The 27749-nt window shown below is 40.9% G+C and overlaps 1 pseudogene; it reads right to left on the bottom strand.

Moving 5' to 3' along the window:
• On the bottom strand, positions 1–26214 carry LOC115316686 (annotated as a pseudogene).
• Positions 26215–27749: the final 1535 nt, after the last annotated feature.

Below are 27749 nucleotides of genomic sequence, written 5' to 3'. Positions count from 1 at the left end.
TAGCTCCGGGTTAATGTTTTGACAAAACCTCTCCTCGGTGAAGAAACGGCCCGCAACCTCCTTGGTGACGTTAAAAAAGTCATAGTCGGATTGTGTTTTCAGCATTGCTCTCCACGTAGCCTGCAAATAAAAAATAATCGATCATTATATGTCTGAAAATAAAAGTATATCGAAATCTGGGTGTGTGCGATGGGAGAAATATGGAGGCTTTTATGATAATGCCATTAATCCAAATGTGCAAGCGAGCTGCACTATAATGAATAAAATATTCCCTGGAGAAGAGGAACAACGGGGACAAAAGAGTAACACCAATCTCCAAACACAGCTAGGTGACTGGTGTACGACAGAAACGGTTCGCCTGGTCCAGGTATCGAATCAGGAACCTCTCTATTTCCAGTAGAGCTCTCTACCAACTGAACTAATCAGGAGTTAGGCGTCAGTAGAGCCAACGAATTTTATCAGCTGCCGCCGGTCGAACATCAACAGCCCCAGTGAAAATCCACTTCTATGAGAACTTACTTGTGTCCAATAAACACATACCAATCATGCAAGGTTTATAACAACATATGAGAACCATATAAGAACCATATAAGAACCGTTAAAATAAGTATATAAGGTATATAAGAGCATCTGAGAAAGTTTTCACAAGTTTTCTTTTTATATTTCTTATATAGTTTTTTATGTTCTTATATATCTTATATATGTGTTTATTGGACGGGGAAATTTCTCATACAAATAAGATTTTTTAATACACAAGGGTAAACGGCCTGCATAATAAGGTTATTATGATAATGGAAAATAATGCAAAGGTGCAAGCGAGCTGGAAAAGCATGTTGAAAATAATCGCTGCAGAAGAAGAACAAGGGGACGAAAGATAAACACAAATCTTCACACAGCTAAGAGAAATAATTGTGTGTGGCGATATGTGTTTTCCTTTGTCCGCCTTGTTGTTTTTTTCCAGGGAATATTTTAATAACGGATGTTTTCCTGATTCGTGAGATTAGATTAATAATACAACATTTAAATGTTAATGAACACACACTAAGAAAAAGAGAAAAGTATTCTTCCACTAGCATAAGGCAGCGGATATACTAATTTCTCTCTAATTGGAGTGATTATCCAAAATGCGTGCCTACGAAAATTTTAAGGGCCCTGTCACGCTGAAGCAACACGACAGCAACAGCAACACAACATATTGTCCAACAACCGTGCAACTTGTTGCTCCCTTCCCAAGTTGTCCGACAACTCTGTCACATCGCGGCAACAGTAGCACAGCATGGATGACAACGAAAAAGTTACTTCGGTATGACAGCTTTCGGCAACAAAAACAGAAGCAACTTGTTCTGGACAACGTGTGCTGCTCTGATGACTGGCTGGGCGAATTTCAGGCCGACAACAAGACAACACGGAGGGCTTTAGGGCAGAGCTAGTTTTTTGTCAACGTCATTTTCTTATAAGCTTACTGATATAAACGCTTGGAAAACGTTATCCAACAATAATTAAGAAAGCAGTGCCTCTAAAATAATCATATGAATGTATTCACTGCATAATTATGGCAAGTGCTTGTCGAAAAGGTCACAGTGGCGGTCGCGAACAAACAGACTGTTGTTGAAATTAGAACTACCGAGAGACCCAGCTCACATTACTGCTAGTGAAATAAATTGGCGTGTCCATACTCGCCTGCTGATAAACTATTATTAAAATAACGCAAGAAAGCAACGGTTAGCAAACAAAAGCATTAAAACGATGGCTATGATCATGGTTCTTGATTTCATTTTATTTCAGTTATTATACCCTTAAGGCGCCCATCGGGCTTTACATGAAGGGGGCAAGAACAGCGTTATTCAAAACACAAACAGAAAATAAATAAAACAAGAAAACAGGTGTTACGGTTGCCATGGGTTTAAGTAAATGGTAAGAGAAGCTCTGGAACCCGAGGATTCTTGCATGATTACAATATTATCAGGAAGGGAGTTGCATTCGTATGTAGCCAACCTTAATGGGGATAATTTAAAACGGTTTGTTCGTGGGGAGACGAAACGAAGTTTTTGCGAATTGTCACTACGCGTCGAAATATGTGGTGCAGCCCGGCAATACAGTTCTCTCTTCGATGGGCAGTGGTAGTACAATGTATCTAATGGTGCAAGTCTTTAGATTTTCCTTCTGTGTGCAAGAGTTGCTACTCTGAGTTTTTCCTTAGTGATTTGATGTTTGTGCGCGTGTAGTTTTTGTGAATGAAGTGTGTGGCTCTATTTTGCACAGATTCTAGTCTTTGTGTCAAATAAAACTGATGTGGTTTTCATATTAAAGAAGCGCAATCAAGTTCAGATCGAATGAGGGCGGTATATGCTACCAGCTTTTATTCCCAGGTGGCCATGTGAAGATTTTGACTTAGAAAACCGAGGTTTTGATTTGCCTTTACACTTATGTGATTGATGTGGGCTTTCCAAGGCAAGTTTGATGCGAAATGAACCCCAAGATATATGTATGCATGCACATGTTCAAGAACCCCATCAAAGAGAGTGTGTGTTAAACTCTGCTGGACTTAGCCTAGTACTAAAATTTTGACATTTTGTTTTTGGAAATATTTATCTTCATTTGTTACATTAGAGACCATGTTTAATTTTATTAGGTCGTTCTAAAGTTGAATATAATTATGAATGCCTAAATGGTTTTCTATAAATCATACAATCATCGGCCTAAAAACGGATGGTGGACTGGATAGTAGCGGACAAGTCGTTTACGTACAAAAGGAAACTAGTGGGCCCAGGACGGTCCCCTGTGGTACTGCTGGTTTTACTTCCCGATGACATGAGGTTTCGCGTTCATAGCAGACACTTTCCGAGCGGTCGACGAGGAAGTTCAATTACACTGTATGACAGATGGTTCTATTTGCAAAGCGCGTAATTTAAGAAGAAGCCGTTGATGTGGTACCTGGTCAAATGCTTTTTTCAAGTCCATAAAATTGCATGAGTAAACTTTAGAGTGAAGGTTCTGATGAAGGTCTAGAACAAATTCAAAAAGCTGGGTTTCACAAGAATGATACCGCCGGAAACTGTGCTGGTTTACAAAGAGCAAGTTGTTGTCCGACAAATTATCCATAATATTCCAGAAAATTGCATGCTCCCTCAGCTTACTAGGTACGTTTGTCAGAGAGATTGGTCTATAATTCGTAAACTCATTGTTTTGACCGGTCTTAAAAAGTGGGGTGACTTTTGTTTCTTTCAAAATCGCAGGCATTTTACAAGTACATAAGGATTGTTGGAAAAGTAAACACAGAAAAGGAGGAAGCTTCTTATTTGCAGAGCCTAACCACTTTTGTTGAAATAATATAAGGTACTGAAGCTGAACTTGGTCGAAACTTTTCTATTAGTTTCTGAGTATCAGTCGCACACATTGCAATTGGAGCCGTAAGAGTTAGTATACTATCTTCAAGTAAAATAACTAGCCAGGTAAAGGTCTCATCAGAAAACATTTCACTAATCAGAAAATAATTCGCTAAACAAATTGCCAAATCGTTCACATACATCAACAGCATCCAGCTCGTTTCTCTAAGAATCAGTAAAGTGAAAGGAAGTGGAAGTGTGCTTGCGGTTAACTGCATTCCAAATTATTTCAAGTTCGTTTTTATAAGGTCGCGTACGTCTTCTATAAAGAACTAATTTTTCGTTTTCTTTGTTTCATTTACACACATTTGGGGGATTTTGTCCTACTTTGCAAATGCAATCAAAGAACGCAATATTTTAGCCTGCTTGCTTGGCACTAGGAAACAGCCGTTACCAGACACCTGAATTGATTGTAAAATCCGCAGGACGTCTTGGAGAATGAAGCTATCACATAGTAGGCGGAAGCAAATATACAGAGTGGAAAAATAATCATTTTACCTATTGTTATGAAGGCCGATAGTGTCGGTGTCGCAGTTTTTAAGCACTGTCAGTTCAGCTCAACACCTCGCTACAAAATACGCTTTGGGGAACTGCAGGTGCTAACTGAATTTTACAGTAGAAATTGGAATTGCATGAGAGAAAAAAACTGAACAGCAATTCCTCATACGATGTCGTAAATTCCTAACATATATCGGCAATTTCATTTTCCTCGTATAGTGCTATATTGTCGTCAGCGAATGAAGAATATCTTCATAAAATAAAGGTTGAAAGTACTCCCCGTGTCGAGCTTTCAAACCACAGTCACTAGTTGATGTCGTGCCGTAGCAATTTCCGGCCCTTCGAACGCTCTACCTCATTCACCCACACACTCACTTAGAGTGAACCACATTTACTTTAAAGAAAATTCTCTGCGTCTACTTTCACGCAGAATACTCGGAGAGACAATTAACGAAACTTACGGAGGCACCTCAGAAAATGACGATGCCGAAACATATATTTAGACCAAAAACCGCAGTCTGAGTTGCAGACTTGTACCGTACGCATTACTAGTAATCAAATTAGTTGTAATCGATTTCTTTTTGGACAAATTTTGTAATCAGTTGATTACCTTTATTACGCAGTAATCACAAGAGGAATCTGATTACTTTTTGAAGTAATAAAATTACTTGTAACCGTTACAATTTGTCCACGGGACCCCCCCCCCCCTCCCCCCCCCCCCCCCCCCCGGGCACACGCCTTGTTTTTATGACTTGACAAAAATAAAATTTGCTTTTTTTTTCCAACAGAAAAAAGAAAGATTTTTGCAGAGCTGTAGAAAACGAGGTCAATCTCTTTCTATGTACAGTTTCTGTGGATTGTCCGTTTTTTTTTGTTATTTTTTTTTTTCGAGCTGGGGACTGGGAGTGGGAAGCCCTGGGGAAGCCGCAGTGCGTGACAAAGGCCATTCTGGGCGAAGTTTTATTAAGCAGAATGTAGCTTTCTGAGTCCTTCGTTCAAACTAGCCCCCGTCACGCACACACACACAGAAATAAAAAAAAAATCCTGCTTAGGGTACCCACTCGCAGCTTGCAGGAGAACCAGAACCGAAGAATGCCTAAAGTGGATGCAAAATATAACAAAGGCAGTTGAAATATTTCCCCATTTCCCCTATGTTGACTCTGTGACAAGCAATGTTTCGAGTTGAGAAGATGTCGGGGCGATCTCTTCCGCTAATGGATACTACACATGATCCGTTTCAAATCCTGAAGCTCTTGCTCTTTTGCATAACATGCGAGCTCATCCACATGCGAATAATAAAATGAGCGACGGAAACTGTGAGGGACAACCCTTGCTCAAGCTTAACAAGATCTAGAACCCCCTCCGCGCCCCCCCCCCCCCCCACACACACACGCACACACACTGGTGAACGCCGAAATCATTACACGTCTTCAAACGAATTCTATGCTTGTGTCCGCATTGTGAAGGTGCAACGACCACGAAGACGGAGCCAATTTTTCTTTTTCAATATGTGTGCAAATGTGGAATATAGGATGGAAGTAGTTCATTGTAATGAGCACTAAAGCTGTGTCTTCACACAATAAAGTAATCGGAAAAGTAACGATTACTTCTTTAAGTAATGTCCCATTACTTTTTCCGTCGAGTAATCAAGTAATATAATCGAATACTTTTTAGCCAAGGGTGATAGTAAATGTAATCGATTACTTTTTTTTAGTAACGTGTATAAGACTGCTGAGTAGTGACATTAAGCAATGCAAAACGGCATGCTTGCTTTGCTTAATGTCACACCTCAGACTGCGTTTTTTGGTTCTGAACAAATATTTCGCCATAGATATTTCTGAGCTGCCTCCGCAAGTTGCACTGATTGGTTCTCCGAATGTTGTGCGTGAAAGTGGAGGCACAGATTTTTTTAGAGTGTTGAAGAGTCGCCATTTCCAGCGACGCTTCGCCACACACGAACGAAGGTAAACAATCAAGATGGCGGAGTGTTCCAAGGGTTGGGCACGGCGTCAGCGCGGTGTGATAGCGTGGTCGGACAAAAAATCGGCCAACACGGAATTCTTGCGACAGCAACATGTTGCCCTGCTGTTCTTGTTGCCGCGATGTGAGAGGGTCACCGAAAACGCGTCTTTCTCGTTTTGCCAAATAGAGTTGTCCGACTGGTTGCATCAGGGGTTCGAAACAATCAACCTTGCGTTTCTTTCGGTTCAGTTCGTTTACACCAAACAACCGACAAATGTACCAGGACAGGGAAAGAAAAATTATTTGTCATGTTTAATGGATTCAGCTAGCTTTTGATAAACGGTTTGATGTTTCTTAAAGTCGATATAATGACCATAATTTGTTTATATCGAGAATAACAGGACAACCACAATACTATGCATTTTCGTTGTGAACTTGCAGCCTCGTTGCCTCTCTGATGACAGGTGAGCTGCAAGTTCCTTTCAACTATCACTGATAGCTTAAGGAACATGGTGCCCGTATTATGGTAGCGCTTTTAGCGTCGTCATTCCTTTGGTGGATTCAGCCACCTTTTCAGTGAACTACAATTCAAGTAACTACGATTGGAAGTAACATCCCCGTCAACTGGCAAACGATACATTCAAAATTAGGATGAAATAATAGCATAGGAAATGCCACGGGGCAAAACAAAAATAAAGGTTCGTTGATGCCAGCGCCTAAGGAAGTTCAAGCAAATACTTAATTCAAAACAAATTGCATCTGCAGCTCACTACAGTGCGAAAACGCGAAAGGCGGTCCAAGAGGCCCTTGAGGTTACATAATGTATTTCTCTTTGTACTTGCAGTCAACAGCACCAGGATGATTTCGCAGATTTTTCAAGGGACCATTTCCATCGTGCGTGCTCCCCAGCCTGCGAAAATATTGCTGATGCTAAGAAAACCATCTAATGCTCAACGCTACAATTAGGGACAGATTAAGAAACGCAAAACAAAGCTCAGTATGGCCATGCTTCTTATCGGCCCTTATCGCATTGTCCGTAGCGATAGTAAAAAGGCATAGGATTTACGAACGGTTACGAAAAAACCTTTTCACGTGTGATACGCTGTGCACATGTGTTTATAAAGGCAGCGACAAGATACTTACATATGCCCGATTTCGTGGGCTATTTTGGTGAATCCATAGTACAGAGGAGGTTCATCCTCGCAAATTCCCAAATTCCAGCCTTTCACGCAGACCATTCCAGAATAGGCGATACCTGTAAATAATCCATTTGTTGCTCTCCAAATACATTCAATAATGTTTCTTTGAAGCTGTAAGAATACCCTTTGATGTGAAAATTCCTCTCTTCGGAAAAGCTGCTATTTAGAGTTACGAAGCGTTCAGCCACTTAAAATTAAAAAAAAAAAAAAATTGGCCGTGGCGTGACCGCTTGTGCGAAATTCTCAAATGCCAAGGGAACAAGCCGTATCTAGAAGTTTGGTGGTGTGCTTGAACAAACATAACGAACACGCAAACAAACATCTACATTTGCATGCTTCAGCGCAAAGCTAAATTACGAATAACTAAACGCTGAGTCTTTGGCCAAATGTAGCGCTCGGTGCTCGAACCTGATGCTAAAGTTTTAGAACTTGCTGACTCAAATGTTGTGAACAGTTTTACGAACTTTCGCTATAAGACGAGGGCAGTCGACGAAGTCCAGCAACGGATGAAAAGGAGCGACGTCGGCTACCGAAAACGGGACTCATTTTGCCAGTGTAAAATTAAAATAAATTGCTTCTAACTTTCGAATCTGCAAACAGTGAGTTTTAAAACTTTGGCATCAGGTTGTATCGTTAGAGCTCCGTTTGGAGTGTACTAAGCGTTGGGCAACGCGTAGGATATCTTGTCATGAAAAACACCATTTTTCGACGACACACGTGCATTTGCGGCCTTAGAGTTTTACGTAGAGTAAAAATATACAGTCATAATTTGTTTTTGATTTTCAGGTTTGGTGTTGCAGAGATCTCACCACGAATATAAGTGAAATTTCCCAGAGATATTCGTTGAATGTGATTTTTATGATCATCATCTGACGACAACCGTTCTCGTCATATTTTATTTGTGAACTAATTGGCCATAACGTCCTTTTAAAAACATTTTGAATTTGACTTTCTCCAACTGCTTCAAAGCAAACAATGTTAATTCTATTCAGTAAAGACCATCTTCTGTGAAAACGGCTACCAACTTACAAATCGCACTCAGTAATTCGCGTTACCAACTGGCCGAAACGGCGAATATCAATCGCGATTCGTTATACATCCCTCGGAAATACCTGGTTAAACTCAGATTTTCTCAAGATTCAGCATAAATCTGTGGTCCGTAGCATCTTCTGACCCGCTCGCTTACCTTGAAGATCAGGAATTAATTTGTTAGTCTCCCTGCTACGTCTCCCTAAGCGGCGCCTGAAATGCAAATATAAAAATACTAATTATGCGCATTCCTGCGCTAGGAACATTAATAAAGTTGAACACCGTATGTACATATAATTTGTGCTTTTTAGGCTTTACGTGTCCTTTTTATAGAAACGCCGTGAAAGCCACACTTTTGCAGTCACGGCAGATGAGTTACACGGCGATGGGGACGTAACAGAGGAGCTGTCACGATAAGTAAGATTATTAACTAAAACTTGTAAATGAACGTTCCAGTTTGTAAGAAAAAACATCATTCTAATTATAACCTAGTTCAGCATCATCAAAAAACACTAAATTAGTCGATTTTAGAAACTTTTGGAAGATTCAGGAAGGGCTATGGGCATGCTGACATTACCACCCGTGAAATCGGTGCAAGGTTGGCGATGCAAAAACTCAGATGAGAATATAATCGTCTGCGTTTACCCGTCACCAGCCCTGCGAACCTAAAAAAAACTCGATTTTCAATGTAATATTAACCCGCGGCCTTCACCACGCCTTCCTCTGGGCCATCGCTTTGAACCAAACGTAGAGATAGAGAAAAATATTGTGCGTCAAGAAAAGCATAAGCTTTTTGTTTATTTAGAACATTAAGATACCGCAAGAAATATGAAATATCCGCTAAACTCCTCTACATGAACAATCGAAAAATCGAAGACTTCACTTAATATTTGCAAGAGAAATATTGTTTCCAGGAAATTGTTTCTTACTGTCTGCTGACAGGAAATTTTAAAACCGAAACTGCGATGCCTGGGACAGCTTAGTACTGACCATTTGAGATCACTAGTATTCGCATAATTAAAGGGTTTTGATATCCTCGGAAATAATACATGAATAGCTTGTAGCATGCAGCGCGTATTAGCCAAAATCATGCACCTCTACCCCTCGTTTTGAGGGGCAACAAAACTCTTTATACACGTCTCTTGTCGCCTTGCCGGAAAGTCAGTTTGACGGGCACATAAAAAGGAGGGCATGTTACAATTTTGGATTGAAATGCTTTTTACTTAAACTTGCTGGCACGAGTCGGACCGAAGCACGAGGGTAGCAAAAGTGGCGATGCAGGCGAGTACGCTTATCACTAGGTAAGGTAAGTACAGCGCAGAGAAAGACGAAGGCAAAAAAAAAAAAAGAGATATTAGCGCATATATGTTCTCTCTTGAGCACATATTCGGTTAGACACATATAAGCACATATGTGTGTAACTAGATACCGCCTCCGAATAACTGAGCTATGCCGAAATAAGAATAAAGATGTCTTTCGTAAAAAAAAAGGAAAATGTACTATTGCTTTGAACCCGTAATCTAGATGGTGTTTGCATAACGTGGGTGGAACAATTATCTGCCAGTAGTACGAATGATACGGATGACATAAGAAAAACAAATCAAAGCTTTGTAGGGCACGGTTTGGAGGTTAAATAAACTCCTCCTCAGGTGTTTTTCACCTAGCAAAATACTGCCGGCTTAAAAAATTCACTACGCTAAAGTTTAGAATATGGGAATGTTGTATATGATCGGGTCGGCTTTTTTTTTTTTTTGTCGTTTTTTTGCACAAACGAGCACGTACCACGTGACACTAAGCGTCGTACCGCGTTCCACGCGGCGGCGTGTGTTTCCAGAACACCTCCGATTGGACACATTTCGTTTCTTTTGCATTAATAAGACAGGTAGGAAATGCCAGAAAGCCAAGGTGGAGTGGTGTAGTGGTTAGCACACCCGACCGGACATTGGGAGGCCCAGAGTTCAAATCCTGGCTCCGCCGTTTTTTGGGTTTCGGCGGGTTCCTGAAAACTTTGATGCTTTGATTCGTTGGATTAAGTACGGTTCATTCATCTGTACATATTCGTTTATATCCTCCTCGGAGACCACGTACGATGACGTGAAGTCCCGTGTTGTATATTCAATAACGTGGCTCTTGATTCTCGCAGATGATGATGATACCGTGTCTCTAAAAGCTCATAAAACGAAGAATACTACATGTACACGGGGCGAGACAAACAGTGGGAGGATTTCTGGAGCACAAACGAGCACGTACCACGTGACACTAAGCGTCGTACCGCGTTCCACGCGGCGGCGTGTGTTTCCAGAACACCTCCGATTGGACACATTTCGTTTCTTGTGCATTAATAAGACAGGTAGGAATGCCAGAAAGCCAAGGTGGAGTGGTGTAGTGGTTAGCACACCCGACCGGACATTGGGAGGCCCAGAGTTCAAATCCTGGCTCCGCCGTTTTTTGGGTTTCGGCGGGTTCCTGAAAACTTTGATGCTTTGATTCGTTGGATTAAGTACGGTTCATTCATCTGTACATATTCGTTTATATCCTCCTCGGAGACCACGTACGATGACGTGAAGTGCCCGTGTTGTATATTCAATAACGTGGCTCTTGATTCTCGCAGATGATGATGATACCGTGTCTCTAAAAGCTCATAAAACGAAGAATACTACATGTACACGGGGCGAGACAAACAGTGGGAGGATTTCTGGAGCACAAACGAGCACGTACCACGTGACACTAAGCGTCGTACCGCGTTCCACGCGGCGGCGTGTGTTTCCAGAACACCTCCGATTGGACACATTTCGTTTCTTGTGCATTAATAAGACAGGTAGGAATGCCAGAAAGCCAAGGTGGAGTGGTGTAGTGTTTAGCACACCCGACCGGACATTGGGAGGCCCAGAGTTCAAATCCTGGCTCCGCCGTTTTTTGGGTTTCGGCGGGTTCCTGAAAAATTTGATTCTTTGATTCATTGGATTAAGTACGGTTCATTCATCTGCACATATTCGTTTATATCCTCCTCGGAGTCCGCGTACGATGACGTGAAGTGCCCGTGTTGTATATATATATATACATATATATATATATCGTTTTCAACTGTGAGTTTTGGGTGTTTCGAAGCTCCAGCATTGTGGCACACATCCAGCGAAGAATCAGATTCGCTATACAGTGAAACGGTCAGCACATCGCACAGTCTACACGAAATGTTTTGCATGTCGCCGAATAAAATGCGTAGAATAGAGGAAGCCGTGGGCATCTCTCGTCACCCAGTAGATAATATTTTACGTAATGAATCGAATTAAAAAACAGAGAGCTTTCCGCAATATGAGTGTCGCCTTTTCTTAATGCGTAGCAATTCATCTGCCTTCGGTATTTGCTCCGATTAGAAAAAAAAAACAAAAAATCATAACACGATAGAACTTTGAATTACCTCAAACTTTATATTTTTTCCGAAACTCAATAAGTCTTGGCTAGAAAGAAATTTCGATCATTTGAAAAGGTAACAGAGGAATTCAATTGCGCATTTGAGGGTCTCGAAGAAATTCCGTTCCAAAGGTGAATAGAAAAGCTGGAAAACCTTGCATTAAGTGCGTTCATCTTCGAGGGGATTATCTTTTTAAATACAAAATCTAAATGGTTTTGTTTTCATTTGATATTCATTTTGGAAACGTTTCGATATATCCCACTGTACTCCCAGGAAACACTATTAGCTCAGGAGGTTCCCTGTATTGGTAAAATATTATTCTGCTTCGTAAAAATTAACGACGTAGTTACGGGGTTCACATCACATGGGGTAAAGTGTCGAGAACGGCTTAAGTATTCCACATTAGCACTGCTTAATTACTCGAGTTACGCTCGTGAGAATGAACAGCTACACGAACATTTCAGTAGTAGTTTGTATCTAATCACTGCGGTGCACTGAATCGCCCAGCTGTACAGGATGATTCAAGGAGAGGCCAGGCTCTTCATATAGACTGCAAAATTCGGTTCCTTAACCTATCGCGCTATGACTTTTCGCAGTGTTACCCAGAAATGGTGCATTTTGTTTTTGTAAAATTTGCAAAGAGCGAATTTACATGAGGAAAAAGTAAAGAAACAAAAAAGCTTAGCTCCTATGGAAACTTAGCGACGCCACCGGTCTTCAAACAACGCGGCGCCGTTTCGCATGGGAGACAATAGATGGCGCAACGAACGCCGCCAACAAACGAGCACACGGCGCCGAGAGCCGGCGTCTTTAGCAGACGACCTTTTCGACTCAAAACCGGCGCGCGTTCCGCAGGCGGCGACAGTCGCAGAAACAAAAACAGGCGCGGTAAGAACAAGGAACTACAGTTCCTTTTCTGCTAAAGGTGTCGTATGCTCGTCCGTTGGCGACAGTTGGCGTCGTGACCGCTTGCGGCATCACTTGTCTCCGGTGCGAAACGGCGCCGTGTTCTTTGAAGAGCGCTGGCTTCGCTGCGTTTCCATAGGAGCTAATCCATTTTTTTCTTTACATTTTTCTCAGGAAATTTTGCTCGTTATAAATTTACAAAAAAAAAAAAATGCCCCATCTCTGGGCAACGCTTTACAATATCGTGGCGCGATAGGTTAAGAAACCGAACTTTGCGGTCGATTCAAAAAGCCTGGCCTCTCCTGGAATCACCCTGTAGTAATACCCCTCTGGCCCCGGCCAAGAATTTGCCACTTGCCTCCCTAGAATCCGTAAAAGGAGATCATGTGGCCACTTGTTTAGGCAAAAAAATTGAAAGCTAACTGTGCTCGTTTCTGTAAAAAAAATTCTACGACTGCTTTTGAGTTGAAATAAAAGCTAATCTGTGTTTTGGGGGGTTATGGAAGTCAAAGACTTTATCTAAGCAGTGTATTATTTATTGTGAGCAATGAGTCCCCATAAGGAACTAGGATATGTTATCTCTGCCTCAATCGCACAACTGGAACTCAGGAATTACGTGATCTTGCTTACCCAAAAAGCATCAGGTAGAAATCGGCAAGCCTTGCGAACGTGGTGTTTGCGGTGAATTGTCAAAAGGCTTTTACTGAGTCAAACGCTGAGACAATATTATCTTCCTCCACAACAAAATACTCATCTTCTTTCGTCTGTAAACATAAAGAATTAAACGAAAATATTTACATTTTATTACTTTTCCAATCACAAATTAGACCGCTGTTAAAGATGGTGCTTGGTTATCATCGATAATTAGTACTTTCTAGATGCAATAATTTTCTAGGACTAATTCTTTATAAAATTGTAAGATACTTGGCATTGAGTCTACTAAGGGAAATAAGCTAAGTGAAGCATACGGACCTCTACGAAAACGAATTAGAAAGGAGCTAGTTTTGTTTTGACAGCGTCATCTGTCACGACAAAATTAATATTTTACAAAATTGAAATAGAAAACCAAAGCTGCTAACTTCGAAATAAAACCGACCACTTTGACTGCGCAAACGGACGCGATTTTATACCTTTGATTTAGACAGATAAATACCCAATTGCCCTTGAGACATATGTCTTCGTTTTTCTTATTCATTTGCATGGTGTTATGTAATTGCGACATTAAAATAGTGCAAGGTCATGGCTGAAATAAGTGGTCTCTTTGTTACCCTCACCAAACCGTAGGAACCCTTCTTCGCAACACAGACTGACGCTCCTTTCTTACCTTGTTCGGGGCCCCAACATACCATCAGATATAAGATATGTGCACAGGCACGCACTAGCACCCCCCTTCCCCTCCCCTCCTTCTTCAGGCTTGTTCGAAACCATTTTTCTGCATTCGATTAGAAAGATTTCATGTGCTTGCAGCAAACGTATCTTGGTTATATTTCTTACACATAACACACTGGTACAACGAATCGACTGCAACTTTTTTCACACACTTACTTCTCCGGCTAAAGCTCTCAGCAATGCCTATACTTCAAAAGAAGCTTGAGCATTGTTCAGAAATGAAAAAAAAAAGAAATGACGACACTGTGACAACGTACTTCAATCTCCGCCAGTTTTCTTACTTTTTTAGCCCACTTCCGGCCTCGCGCACGTACAGCTCCCCCGTTCCCAACATGAAGCAAGATGACTCTTGTTTGGGCCTCGTCTCTCTCGATTAAATCAATGAACGCGAAGGGGTTCGGGTGCGATCTTCGCGACATGGCTTTAATTTTTCGGTGCCATGCATCTAATTGGTTGTTGGTTCTGGATCTCCTGTTTCCGTGACGGTTTCACCACTCTAGTTGGAAAATGCCCTCATCCAAGTCGCGTCAAAGTAATCAAGTAATCCAATAAGCTCCGGAATATCGATCAATATACGCCCCGAAGCAGAAACACAGAAGGACGAGGGATGTCAGAAGGCGAAACAAAGGAAAGCACCACGAGCTTAAGAATGACAAACTAGCTGGCCGTTTCTTGAATATGCGCTTTGGAGCCAAGCCCCTTGAACGGAAGTCCAAACTTTTTGCGCAGGAATGAAAGTGGCACCCGCGATGAGCAGCTTTGGTGAAACACGACGCGCAGACCACCGAAAAGCGCTTGCTCAAAATGAGCCATGAAACTTTCAGGGGTTAAGAAAGGAATCCCAGCAGATGTGAATGTAATTATAGCCCTTCAAACGCACGGGCGTAAATTTGTAGTGAACCGACCCGACAACAAAAGCAAACGGCTGCGCTGGGCACTCCATCAGGTAAAACATGCACAGCTACGAGTTGGTCACACATGTAAGATACAAAAAAAAAGAGTCCCGTCCCAAAAAATAATTTTAACGGACGACAGCCCTTGCATGCCATCTCATGTTGCGAAGGCAACTATTCAAGAAGAGGGTCACTGCGGTCATCGATGATGAAGGGCTCTGCTATTTTTGTCTTTTTGTGAGCGTCGTTGTCTTGCGGAGTGTCGTCGATGAAGGAACTGGTAGGTGCGCTGAGCTCCTTTCTCCATACATTGAATCCTTCAGGCTGGCAATCTGGGCACATCTGCTGCTTCTTCATCTGGCACCTAAAATAAATTTAGTGTTTTCGTTTAGCAAACTTTGCATGACACTTTGTAGGCGTGGTAGATAGAATAATTTGGAAGGAAACTGCAGGGCAGGTTTGGAGAAGCTCCTCCTTAAACAAAGTTGGCATCGGCGTATTCTGGTTGGGTGCTGCTGACGTTTTCAGCGCCAAGCGCAGCTGGTCCCTCAAAGCCTCGGCTCGTCTGTTGCATGGTTATGGACTCCTATAAGTAAAATGAGACTAAATGTGCAATGGCATGTTAACGGCCCTTAAGCATGTTCCTGGTAGCGCTAGTAACAGTAAATAAGAAACGAAACAAATATCAGTGGTTTCTATCGTGCATAAAGAGACCGTCAACCACAAATCGACTATAGCAACTTACGGGATCTGCTTTTCACGTTGTCCTCTTCAGTCAAAATTGAAGCCGCTCATCCTGATGAAGTGTAACGGCAACGAGACGAAACCATTCCGTTTGCTTTCTGCCGCTGTTTGTGACATATCTAACCTTCAAGGTAAAGGCGCTTTTCTTCTCTTCGTTTCCTTTATACAAACCCGGAGATCGCCGTGACTAATGGCTCACTGTTGATTGGGTTGATTGGGTATTTCGGAGTGCAACGTTTTCTTTTAGAGTTCCAGGGGGACATAGAGTTCCCTGCTTTGACAAAAAGACGGTTCAGCGTTTTATGACCCAGCGCCAGTGTTGTGGTAACGCGTTCCAAGTAACGACGTTACCGGTAACGCGTTACTTTTTATCGGTAACGCGTAACGTACTCGTTACTGTTCTTCAAAAGAGTAACGGGTAATGTACTTACGTTATGCACTTCAAGTAACGGGTGACGGATTTACGTTACTGGTTACTAATACTTACTAAAACTTAAAAGAAAATTACGCAATTTTTTTCCGTGCTTCAAGGCGCGAAGCTAAGTGGTTTTTTTGCGTTTTTTTTGCTTCTTTTGTGAGTATTTGGGTGAATCCATAAAAGATATATGTAATTATGTTCAGTGTCTGCATAGATATAATGTTTCTAGAAATATGGCGATTAAGTATACCTGTAACGTGAAAACATCAAAACATCCATTCATAACTAAAAAAGTAATGCCAACATAACCTGCGTTACTTTATATCGGTAACTGCAACGCGTTCCTTTTATTTGCAAGTAATTGAATTGAGTTGGATTTATGTAGACACTAGGCCTATGGTAACAAAACAAAAGGCCGATTAGCTATGCCTGACGTGAGCCTATCACCCGTTTACAATGTTCAGCAGGCGAAAACAAAAAGAATAATCATTAAGGATTACAAGAAGATACAAATGCACATCAGCAAAAATCAACACAATATGTTTTGTGCGGAGCTTGTACAATCGTTAGTGAACTTAATAATTTGGAAATAAATAAGACAGGTAATACAACTCATACACAACGAAAGTATAATCTAGAAGTATTAGCTCAACATGACATGAGAAAAGGTCCCGCTGTAGACTTATTTTAAAGCTGTGTTTTGTTCCACAATCTGAGTTTTTGTTTCCTAACGCCTGGATGTTTATTTAAGAAATCAGGTATCAAGTATGTTAATTGGTGAATGTCTATAGTTCGTCCAAGACCAAGTTACTCTGTAGGAGCGGTGTCGAAGATTGTATTGTGTATTCCTAGGAGGAAGTGCGTCAAGAAAGAAACGGGAGGGGTACTAATTATTTTGAGTGGTAAGTAAACTGTGTTTAAAATATGAAAGCCGCTTACACTCTAAGAAAAGCCCGTACGTCTACTTTCCCGCACAACACTCGGAGAGCCAATTACCGCAACTTGCGGAGGCAGCTCAGCGAATGACGATGCCGAAACATAATTTTAGACGAAAAAACGCAGTGTGAGTTGTGACATTAATCAATTCAAAACGTCAGGCTTGCATTGATTAATGTCAACTGAGACTGCGTTTTTTGGTCTAAACATATGTTTCGGTATCATCATTCGCTGAGGTGCCTCCGTAAGTTGCGCTGATTGGATCTCCGAGTGGTTGTAGCGGGAAAGTAGACTCACGGAATTGTTTAGAGTGTACAGCTCCCTGTAAAACAGAATTAGAGCGCAGCTCTCGAGGAGGAGGGAGGGAGGGTACTGAGGGGAGCGTAAACTCCTCCCTCCTCCTCACCTCCTCATCCTGCCTGCTATTTCTCACAGCTACGCCGATGGCGACGGCGACGCTGACGCCATCGGCGTAACCGTGAGGTCACGTGACGCTCGTGACGTCAAGGGGGTCATGTTACCTCACAAGGGTGACGTGAAGTCGCCGGGGCCACGTGAACTTACTCGAGTCACGTGACCTCACGGGGATCACGTGACTACATGGGGTCACCTGGACTCACGAGGGTCACGTTAACTCAGGGAGGTCACGTTACCTCACGGGGGTCACGTGACGTCACCGGTGTCACGTTACCTCACGAAGGTCACGTGACGTCCCCGGTGTCACGTGACCTCACGGAGGTCACGTGATGTCAACGGGGTCACGTGAAATCACGGAGGTCACGGGACATAACCGTCAGGTCATGTGTCCTGACGGTTACGCCGACGGCGACGCCGACGCCGCTCAAGCCACAAACGGGCGCCTAGGATATGCGCTCTAAAAGAATGGTGCCGTGTGGTCAGTATGCTCAAGGTTTCCTGTACAAAGTATAGCTTTTGTTTTTGCGAAAGAAACCTCTCAATATTTTTTTGTAGTTGTTGAACCCCAAACGAATAAACAGTAATGGGGATGAAAGTAACTAAAGTATAGTACAACTGACGTTTTAACCAGCATGGAACCAGAAACCTAATTTTGTATAAAATACCAATATATATCAAGATGCTTGCATCCATTTTATTTATATGAGGTGTTCAGGCTTAAATTTCTCCTAATAATTTATAAACGTTTACACGCTCTATCACAGAGTCATGGGATTTTAAGAAAATTTCACAATCGTCAGGTTTACCTCGTGGCTTACACATTTTTTATTTTGTTTTTGTAACATTTAACTGAAGTTGATTAAAGTCAAGCCAGTCCGATAACAGGTTGAGCCACGTGTTAGCAGTAAAATCTAGATGACGTAAAAATGGTCCAGCAAAAAATAAGCTTGTATCGTCGGCATACAAAAATATTTCAGGACTGTTTGGGATAGGTACCAATATCATTAATATAAATAATTTAAAAAATCAGAGGACCTCAACTAAACCCATATGGAACCTTATGCAAACTTTGTTCTGGCTTGAACCGGTATCCATTCAAACACGAATATTGTAACCGTCAAGGTAAGTAACTACGTACCAAATCTAAAGCAACACCTCGAATTCTAAAAAACGGCAGTTTATAGAACAATATATCACATCTAATAAGATCAAACGCTTTTCTATAGTCTCAAAATATTCCAGTAGTAAATAGTTGATTTTCAAAATGTTGATTAATTTTTCTTTGATACTAAATAGCGCCATTTCTTTTGACTTTTTTTTGTCAAAAACCGTATTGCTGCATTACAAAGACATCTCTATTATTCAAAAATTTCCTTAGGGTTTTTTTATCGGATATTCTAATACTTTTAAAAATAAGGGAAGTGCAGATATGGGCCTATATCTATTAATGTTGTCAAAGGAACCTGGGCTTTGTGCAAGACAGCAACTCTTGGAATTTCCATGCCATGGGGAAAAGTATTAGTTGCTAATGCAGTGTTACGTATACGCTGTAGAGGAGAACACAAAAGATGGGCGACAGCTATGAATGGTGCGGCCTTGATATAATCTGCTGTAATGAGTAACGTATTTCGTTATTTTTTTTCGGTAACGTCTACAATGCTGTTGCAGCGCCCACGATGCATCTCAGAAAACAGAAGAACCGAATTCTGAGTCTCGACTTGTGCTCGACCTCTGCTATTTCCCCTCTGAATTTACGGGGAAATTACGTCACATGACTTGATGTCACCTGACCTATAAGGAAATATTGTTTCTCCGCTAAATATGGTAGAAAAAGTGATGTTTTGTGACTTGGTCACGTGACCTAAACGAAGCCTGCTGGATTTAGCAGAAAAACTGGCGGCACGTGACCTCAACACCAATTCAGTTTCTCCGCTAAATTTAGCAGAAGAAATGACGTCCCGTGACTTCGTGACACGTGACCAACACACGAATTCAGAAAAAAAGTTGTGTAACTGGGAAGGGTTAATCACTTGCGGATATTTTTATCTATTTTACTGCCTTTGTCATTTGATACAAATTCCTAAACGTGTGGTAGTTTCTATATTTACTAATATTATTTACATTATTTACCTAACAATACTGAACATATTTTTCCATCCGGTACAATTTGCAAACCTTCTCTGCAGCACTATCATGTGAAAAACACAACATTGTATCAAGCTGACCAATACAATATTCTTGCAACCCAGAAAGCATGAGCGTTAACAGCATGGTGGAGAATAAAAGTCGGGACGGTCTAAATCGTGATTTCGATCATGATTTTGCTTCAAATCACACCTGTTTCACTACAACAATTTGAATAAAAACATTTCCACAAAAATAATCCCAAACTAGTTGTATAATTTACCAACTCTCTATCATGCGGTGCTTGTATATTCATTTTTTTCTTTTTACGTCAAGGAATCGATAAACAAAATAAAAAATCTCATAACGCACTGAAATCAAGCATAAAGCAGTCGTCTAAGCAAATCAAAGCCACACAATATTAAGCTCTTTGTTCTACAACGTCAATTTTTACTAAAAAAAGTCACTTAACCCTTCTTTAAATATACAGTAATTATTTCTTCCGGATTATTCTCAGTGGTTGGATGGATTTATTAGTCAATCTCTCATGATCAAAAACACATCTAGTGATCAAATGCACTAGTCTACAGCTATACTAAAGTAAAATAAATTAATCTGGTATAACGCAAATGAATCTGATTTAAATCATAGGCATCCAATAATTTAAGGTTAAACAAATATTTATTGTATTCCGCTCACTCGAGTCCCCTTGGCAAAGCGCAATCTGATCCAAACGGTTTCAAATAACAAAGGGGACTTTATTTGAAGAAAAAGTGTTTTCTTCAAAAACTTTTGAATTTACAATTGTGTTGCACACTTGACGGCAATAACAAGACTTTCAAATTTATGGATACCAAAGTGTGGGGTTTAGACAATGAATACGCACCTGAAAGCGGAATCTTCCAAGAAGCTGGAGGTTTATTCGGGGCTTGCGAACCGTCTTGAAGATTGCATTCACCTTCGTGGAAGAAATAAGGGATTCGAACGGGTGTCCGCAATCGGAGCATGAAAGCCTCCATAAGCACTTTTTTGTGAATGAAAACTGACATTACTATATTATTTCTGAACAAGAACAAATGTAAACCATACGCACGATGTTCATAAGCCTGATGATGTATCGAGCCTGCATTAATTTGCTTTCCTTGAGGGCCTTGTGTATTACACTGTCAATCATGATGTACATTTCAGGTCGCCACACGGTGGGTGGCTCTGCAGTGTCATCTAGAAGGTTTCAAATCTTGGCACGCCCTCAGTGCTTCGCAAGTTTAGAATGAACTGTGTAATCACTTGTTTTTTAAATATGCGCGCTGCCAGATAAGTTGATCTTGTTTTCTGTGCAAGATAGAGAAACAGTCTCTCCAAATAAAAGTTTTCAAATTCATTATATCATCAAAGTGCGGTCTCGAATTGTAGTTACTCGCGCAGCACGTGCTGACGTCTACCGAATTATTTAAAAGCAAAATCCTCATGCAGAAAAATTAGGGTTTCTACTGTGTACAGAAAATTGCATCATGGTGATAAAATGGCCAGTATGTATGCCGCGCATGTAACTAGAATTGCCGCCAGCTTCTTGGTTATTGTAGAATTGGTTGAGAGGACTGCTGAAAAAAGTTAAATTTTTTAAAAACAAAATAAGCTTACTTTTTGGCAGTAGACTTTCATCGGAACGTTCTTCAACGGGAACTGTAAACATCATAGTGATACTGAATGTGAAATGTAATCAAATTCAAAGGTTATATCTTTTTGAAGGCATTCTTATTCAGCAAAATTATCGAGGAACACTTCGTGTTTTGCTGTCAATTAGTTTTTGTTTGTATTTTTTTTTTGCTGTCCCGTTTTTGCGGTTTTTAGTCGTTACGATATCTTCAAGATAATTTTCTCAAATTGTTAAAATATGCAATATAAGTGCATATGTGTTTATCAAAATACCATCACCTCAAGACTGAACCATGCCGAAATAAAATAGATAACTCTTTGTTTTAAAAAGAAGGAGGACGAAGTGATATTTTTGCATTTGTTACCTAAAAAGAAAGTATAATTAAGCAAAATGACATAAGGGACGTTCTAATTGTCCCTATATTTCGCGTCCTGAATATCGTTTGTAGAAACATATTTTCTCGGAACTCTTAAGTCTACCAATTACATTATTTAGGAAAAACAGAACAGGCAACATCGTACGCACTTAGGGTGTGTTATTTTCAGTATGTGTATGTAAGAAATATTTTTACGATTGCCAAACCACAGACCTCTTCCGTTCACTCAGAAACTGCTAATTATTGGTACGATTTGAGATCATACATACTCTGATACTCTGAATACTCTGAAAATCGGATTACATACTCAGATCACTTATACAGGGGCCATTGAAGTGATGCAAGTAAAAAAAAGATACAGACGGGCCGTCGCCTTTGCAAGCACTTCTCCTTTTCATTTTTCAATGATAATCAATGAATGCGGTCATTTCGCCACTCTTTAAACAGAATGTGTTGAGAGGTGAATTAATTCATCGAGAGAATAAATGGCAAATAACTGAGAGCATAGCAGTATTGACACTGCACGTGAAGCGAACGCTGAAGGAAGGAATTCGGTCGTACGTTCAAAATTTCTAATCATTTTTGCTTGAGGAAGTCTAGCCTTTAAAGGTCGAATTTTCAATAAATATCTAGTGTATAGTGTTTGATTCTGTCACCTACTTTCCAAGTGGATTGCCTCCTCAGGCGTCGGGAGCGGAAATATTCTGTGAGGGATTTGGCCGGATTTGTCATGTATTCGCAATGGCTCAATTCCATGTGTAAAGTTTAGGTACCCTTCCTGTTAGAAAATGTAAAAAATTTCTGAATATTGCAAGAATTGCCTGTTGCAGACCCGTTTGTGAATAGGTAACCAAACATTTTATCCTCATTAAAAATTAAATTGGTTAGGAAGCAATTTATGAAGAACTTATTCTTAATATTTATTTTAAAGTTCTCATAAATATTCTTCTTTGTACACTGTGGCGATGTGAACTTCCAATATGCTTAATACACATTCATTTTTACGAAGCTTCAAAAAGCACTACAGGTTTATAAAATGTCCGCGAAAATCTAAGTAGTCAACATATACAAGATTCATAAATAACGATTGCACAACCTCCTGTACATTTGTATAATCATATTTACGGTTCCTATCCTGATATATGGTTTAAAAAGTATTTGTAGATACCATTTCAATTCCCGCATCTGTTTCAGTAATTGTAAAGGAACCTTTGTGTTCCGAATTTTCATAAACACTATTACGTATGTCTGTAGTATTCATCTGAAAAGAACATATTTTGATTAATATAACGGCGAAGTGATACTCATAATATTGGCAGCTCAAATGCTAAACGGTTATTTTTATAGCGAAGCTATTTCTGGCTAGAATTTTGTGTATTTTTTGTGTCCGTCAACAAAAACTCAGTTCCCAAATATGGTGCAGAATCGCTTCATTTTATGCTAAAGATTATGTCTCATCACTTGGATATGCATATTCAGCAGATTAGTTATCAATAGGCTCCGTTTTGAAGATCAGTTGACTCTCACGTAGATAATAAAGGTTTCTCATAGATTTGGCGTTGTGCGACCCCCGTCGGTTATTTCTACTCTCGCACCGCCCTCTCCTTGTAGTCGCCCCAAGCGCTTGCGAACTTTGTTTCCTTTCCTTCCGCTCTCCCGGATTGGCGCTCCCGCCGCGGGTGTCTTTTTTCCTCCGGCTCGTCACGATGACCACCAATCAAGACAATAAATCTGGTCGTACCTTTGTTCAAAATTCTTTGACACGTCTGTGTCATGTGCTAAACAGTTTCGCTGGTCATCCACCTTCTCAAAGTGGAATTGCTCATGATTTTTTTGCAAACCACGGCATTTTATAAAAACTCAGTAAATGATTACATTCAATGAATTTCATCAAGAGGCAGAACAAATATCAGGGTGAATGGTTGCATAAATTATCGAGGAAGTGAAACTTTCTCAAAGAATGCAAAAAAGAAATCGTGGGAGTCGGCACGTTATTTAAACAAATGTGCGTTATTCGTGTTATTAAGAGCGGAGACAATTCTGCTTGAACGGCATGTTGAATAGTACGAAAACCTCCAAAGGCACTAGCGGACACATCAAATAACTTGTGACCGGTTAAACAGGTGGAATGTTTATTTTCGAATGAAATTAAGTGAATTTCAAACAATGAGGCGGAAGCATGCTTTCTTGTGAAAGATAATCTTTCCTTACCAATTCGTGATTCACCTCTCCATACCTAGCCTCGGTAAAGTACAGACTGTCCCCTAAAACACTGGATTCTTCCAAGTCTATGACGTAGTCTTTAGAAAGTTGAACGGCGCCTCTTGAGTTGCCGCTTCTGCTTTCAAGCAAAACCGGATACACGACACCTGGAACGTAACCGCTCCTGTTATCCGACCGTTCCATACTCACAACAAACTTCTCGGTACAGAGCAAGAAACTAAAGGGTGGTCACAAGTCACGGTAATTTGCTTATAAAAAAATATCGTACCTAGATATCCCAGTAAAGATCCCTTTCACAAACGAAGTACAATTAACTGAACAAAATTAAGAAAGCCCTTCTGCAATGACAAGACGTTGGAAACGTAATACAATAAAAGCAAACAACGGGAAGCAAGCCTATACTCATGTGAATAGTTCGAAGGGAACAAACTGGGAAAATCGTGGGAGGGGGAGGGGGGCGGAGGGGGGGGGGGGGGCATCTTCCAATCGTGTTTTGTTAATACTATTTATTCATTCATATCGATTTCTTAATCTGCGGCTCATGGGAAGATATCCTACTTCGCTAGACTTCAAAATACTATTTGAGTGCCATAGCTGATAAAACAAAGGAACTGAAGAATCTAGATTACCTTGGTGCCAAGTTTTTATTAATAATGGTCATAATCTTAGTCTTTTGTAGCAAGCCTTCGTACTTGTTCTTGCGAAAACCTTTTGGATATCTATCAAACTTTTCGCTCTTCAGCGCTCTAATTGTACGGCACCATGATGAATCGAACATCGTTTTGGGACGGTCACATACTTTTGGTAAGTCCGATTGTACACGTAATATGAACAAACAGAGGCTAAGAAAAGCGCGAAGAGTAATCTTCTCGGGAGAACACAATATTTCGTGATTGTGCATTCCGTGCACGCACAATGCTATTGGCATTCCGGATTAATAAGCCACATTTTCAACCTCTCGTTTTTTGTAGGTGTAATAGGAGGAACCAAACGCACAGTCTTTACGTAGACCTGACGTACGTCAGACGTTGAATACGCGAACAACTGCTTCCGCTATGATGACCTCGGTGTCTCTTTCTACCTGTTCGTGACGCCCTTTCGCTGGCTGAACTGTGGAGTGATGCCTTTAAAACTCATCTGTGACTGTTGCTTTCTGGATCCTATCGCACCCATACCTTTATAGTAATCCCGAAGTGTCCACAAACGACCTCACAGGAGCCAAAGTGTCATACTTTCGGTCGTCGCAATCATTGCGCTTGGTGTTAGAATTTCCTGCCAAAATTACGATGGAAAGCTCGTACCTTTGGCTCGTAGCACCACCGCTGCGACACCGCCAGGATATTGGCCGATGGCATGGAACTTATATGACGTCAAAGTGCGGAAATAGACGGACTACTTTTTTAGAACGAGGAATGCGGTTTACGTACTGCTGGCTTCAATTCATTCTTTGGAGCCAGCGGTACTTAAGAACGCTGCTTAAGCTAAGTTGCTTTGACAAATCTATATAAAAAAATAATTACTTTATTTGGTTAAGAGTAGGAGAATTTCGTTCGCAACTTCTATGTCACATATATAAAAACATAAAATCACTAGGTTTGCGTTAACCTAGTCGCAATTTTATTTTGCTTGTGTTTTTGAAAACATTAGGATGTAGTACCGCGTGTATCAGGTAGTCGCCAAACGCTTTAAATCGACCGCAAAATTCGGTTTCTTAACCTATCGCGCTACGATGTTCTGCAGGTTTGCTCACAGGTGGTGCATTTGTTCTATAAAATTTGCAAAGAGCGAACTTACCTGGGGAAAATGTAAAACAAGGCTTAACTCCTATGGAAACGTAGCGAAGTCACCAGTCATAATAGGGTGCCATATTGATTGAAGACCGGTGGCTTGGCTAGGTTTCCACAGGAATTACGACTATTGCTTTCTTTACTTTTTCCTTAGGTAACGTCACTCTTTGCAAATTTTATAGAAACATATGCGCCGCCTGTGGGAAATCCAGCACAAAATCGTAGCGCGATGGGTTCAGAAACCGAATTTTACGGTCGATTTTTATAGCCTGGCCGCTATTTGAAACACCCAATAGAATGCAAACGTATTGAAGTATCCGAATCAAACCGTACTTTTATCGGGCAGATATAGCGGCATATATTTATATGAGGCCACTCCTACAATCATTGACAACCTAAGTGAAGCACATGCTGACTGACGAGCATCTCATTATTTCTTCTCATACTGTAGGAGTGCAGTATTAGAGGATAAAAACACGAAAAAAGCAATCACGATGTAAGAATCAAGATTATAATATTAACCCACACGCTGTGCGTCATATTTGTCAGCGACTATGAAGGAATCTATGAATACAATCAATGGAGTATGTCTACCCAAGCCTATTTAAACCCTACACCTTTCGGGGGCATGGTGGATGCCGTAATAGAAATTATTTCTCGTCTGCAATAATGTGTGCGGAATTTCCATGATAATGGTTTATCCTGCCCAAAAGCTCGGAAGTTTATGCCTAGGAGAAACGTAAAATTCGATTTTACGTCACTAAGAAAAACCCCATGCGGAAGCTTCTGCATAAATAGAATCAATACATCACCAGCGTGAGCAGTAGCTACGCTGAAAATGATGAGTGTAGCCGAATATATTTTCCGTCATAAAGACGTCCGCAATGCAGAAATTTATAATTGGAAATGAAAGAATGCCTTTGTCAGGAACCTTTTTAAAGGGTGAAAAGGTTAAGCGCCCTTTAATATAATACACAAAATGCGAGATACTGAACACAATACGTGAAATGACGCACACAGGAAGTTGAATTTATTATGTTGTTAAAGACAGCTTTTGCACACCGGCAATTGACCTTTTTCCAACATCAGAGCCATTTCGTGGCAGTCTCAATAGCTCCAATTTCTCCGCACTAATGACGGTGATAGAATATCAAGATCGTCTACATTCAAACACTCCTGATGTTGTGAATCAAAGGCGACTTTCAAGGGCCAACTTGTTAGAATAGATTCTCCTCTTCTCTGTGGTATGCTTTCAAAGGCGTTCGCTTCTCCAAGAGTGCAGAAGCTTCGTAGCGCCGCAATTAGAGCGTCGACAAAGATGAAAGAGCGTGTTGGTGAAAATACGGGAGTCAGAGAAAGAATAAAAACACTTAAGGACAAGGACAGACAGCACAGTTCTTTCAACTAGCAACACACATTTACTGTTGTCTCCTTCAATAGTGCTATCTTCTTCCTAACGTTTGAGACTAAAGAGGAAGATGCGGAAATTAATATATTTATATACACCTGGAAAAAAAAGCACAAATTTACACCCAATACACTGGAAGATAAAGAATTCAGAAAGAAAAAAAAAAGAAAAAGAAAAACACTATTGACAAATTGAGATAGAGCGCCCTTTGGCTAATCCAGCTCTGGTTTCAGGTAGTTGATCTCATTTCTGGACAAGGCGAGAGAAGGGGCAGCGATATTGTGATCGTCATGGGCTATCTTGTACGCCTCAATGATCTCTCTCCCGAGCTTGTTCTTATGTCTTCCAATCGTGCAGGTGTCCTGGAATTCCCTATGTGCACAACTAGACTGAAGGCAATTGCAGCGCGCTTCAACGTTTCGCTTGTCTTCTCGTGCAAGTTGCGCCTGAAACAACTGTGCAGGCGCGTGAACAATAACGAATCCTTCAAAAGATGTTCCATCAAACACGCTCATCAGAACGTTCCCTGTGAAGAGGGGGTGGTATACTCCATCCCTCTCTCCTGTGGCGACCGATACATTGGACAGACAGGTCGTTGCCTTAACACGCACCTAAGAGAGCACGTCCTCGAGGTCTCTCGTGCTTCGGACGACACTTTTCACCCAATAGTGGTTCATCAACGCCTCTGTACGAACTGTGAAGCCCGGTTCCAGGACACCTGCACGATTGGGAGACATAAGAACAAGCTCGGGAGAGAGATCATTGAGGCGTACAAGATAGCCCATGACGATCACAACATCGCTGCCCCTTCTCTCGCCTTGTCCAGAAATGAGATCAACTACCTGAAACCAGAGCTGGATTAGCCAAAGGGCGCTCTATCTCAATTTGTCAATAGTGTTTTTCTGTTTCTTTTTTTTTTTCTTTCTGAATTCTTTATCTTCCAGTGTATTGGGTGTAAATTTGTGCTTTTTTTTCCAGGTGTATA

The sequence above is a fragment of the Ixodes scapularis genome, unplaced genomic scaffold (assembly GCF_016920785.2).
Source record: "Ixodes scapularis isolate PalLabHiFi unplaced genomic scaffold, ASM1692078v2 PGA_scaffold6__148_contigs__length_123643588, whole genome shotgun sequence".
NCBI lineage: Eukaryota > Metazoa > Arthropoda > Arachnida > Ixodida > Ixodidae > Ixodes > Ixodes scapularis.
This window is presented reverse-complemented; position numbering and strand designations above follow the sequence as displayed.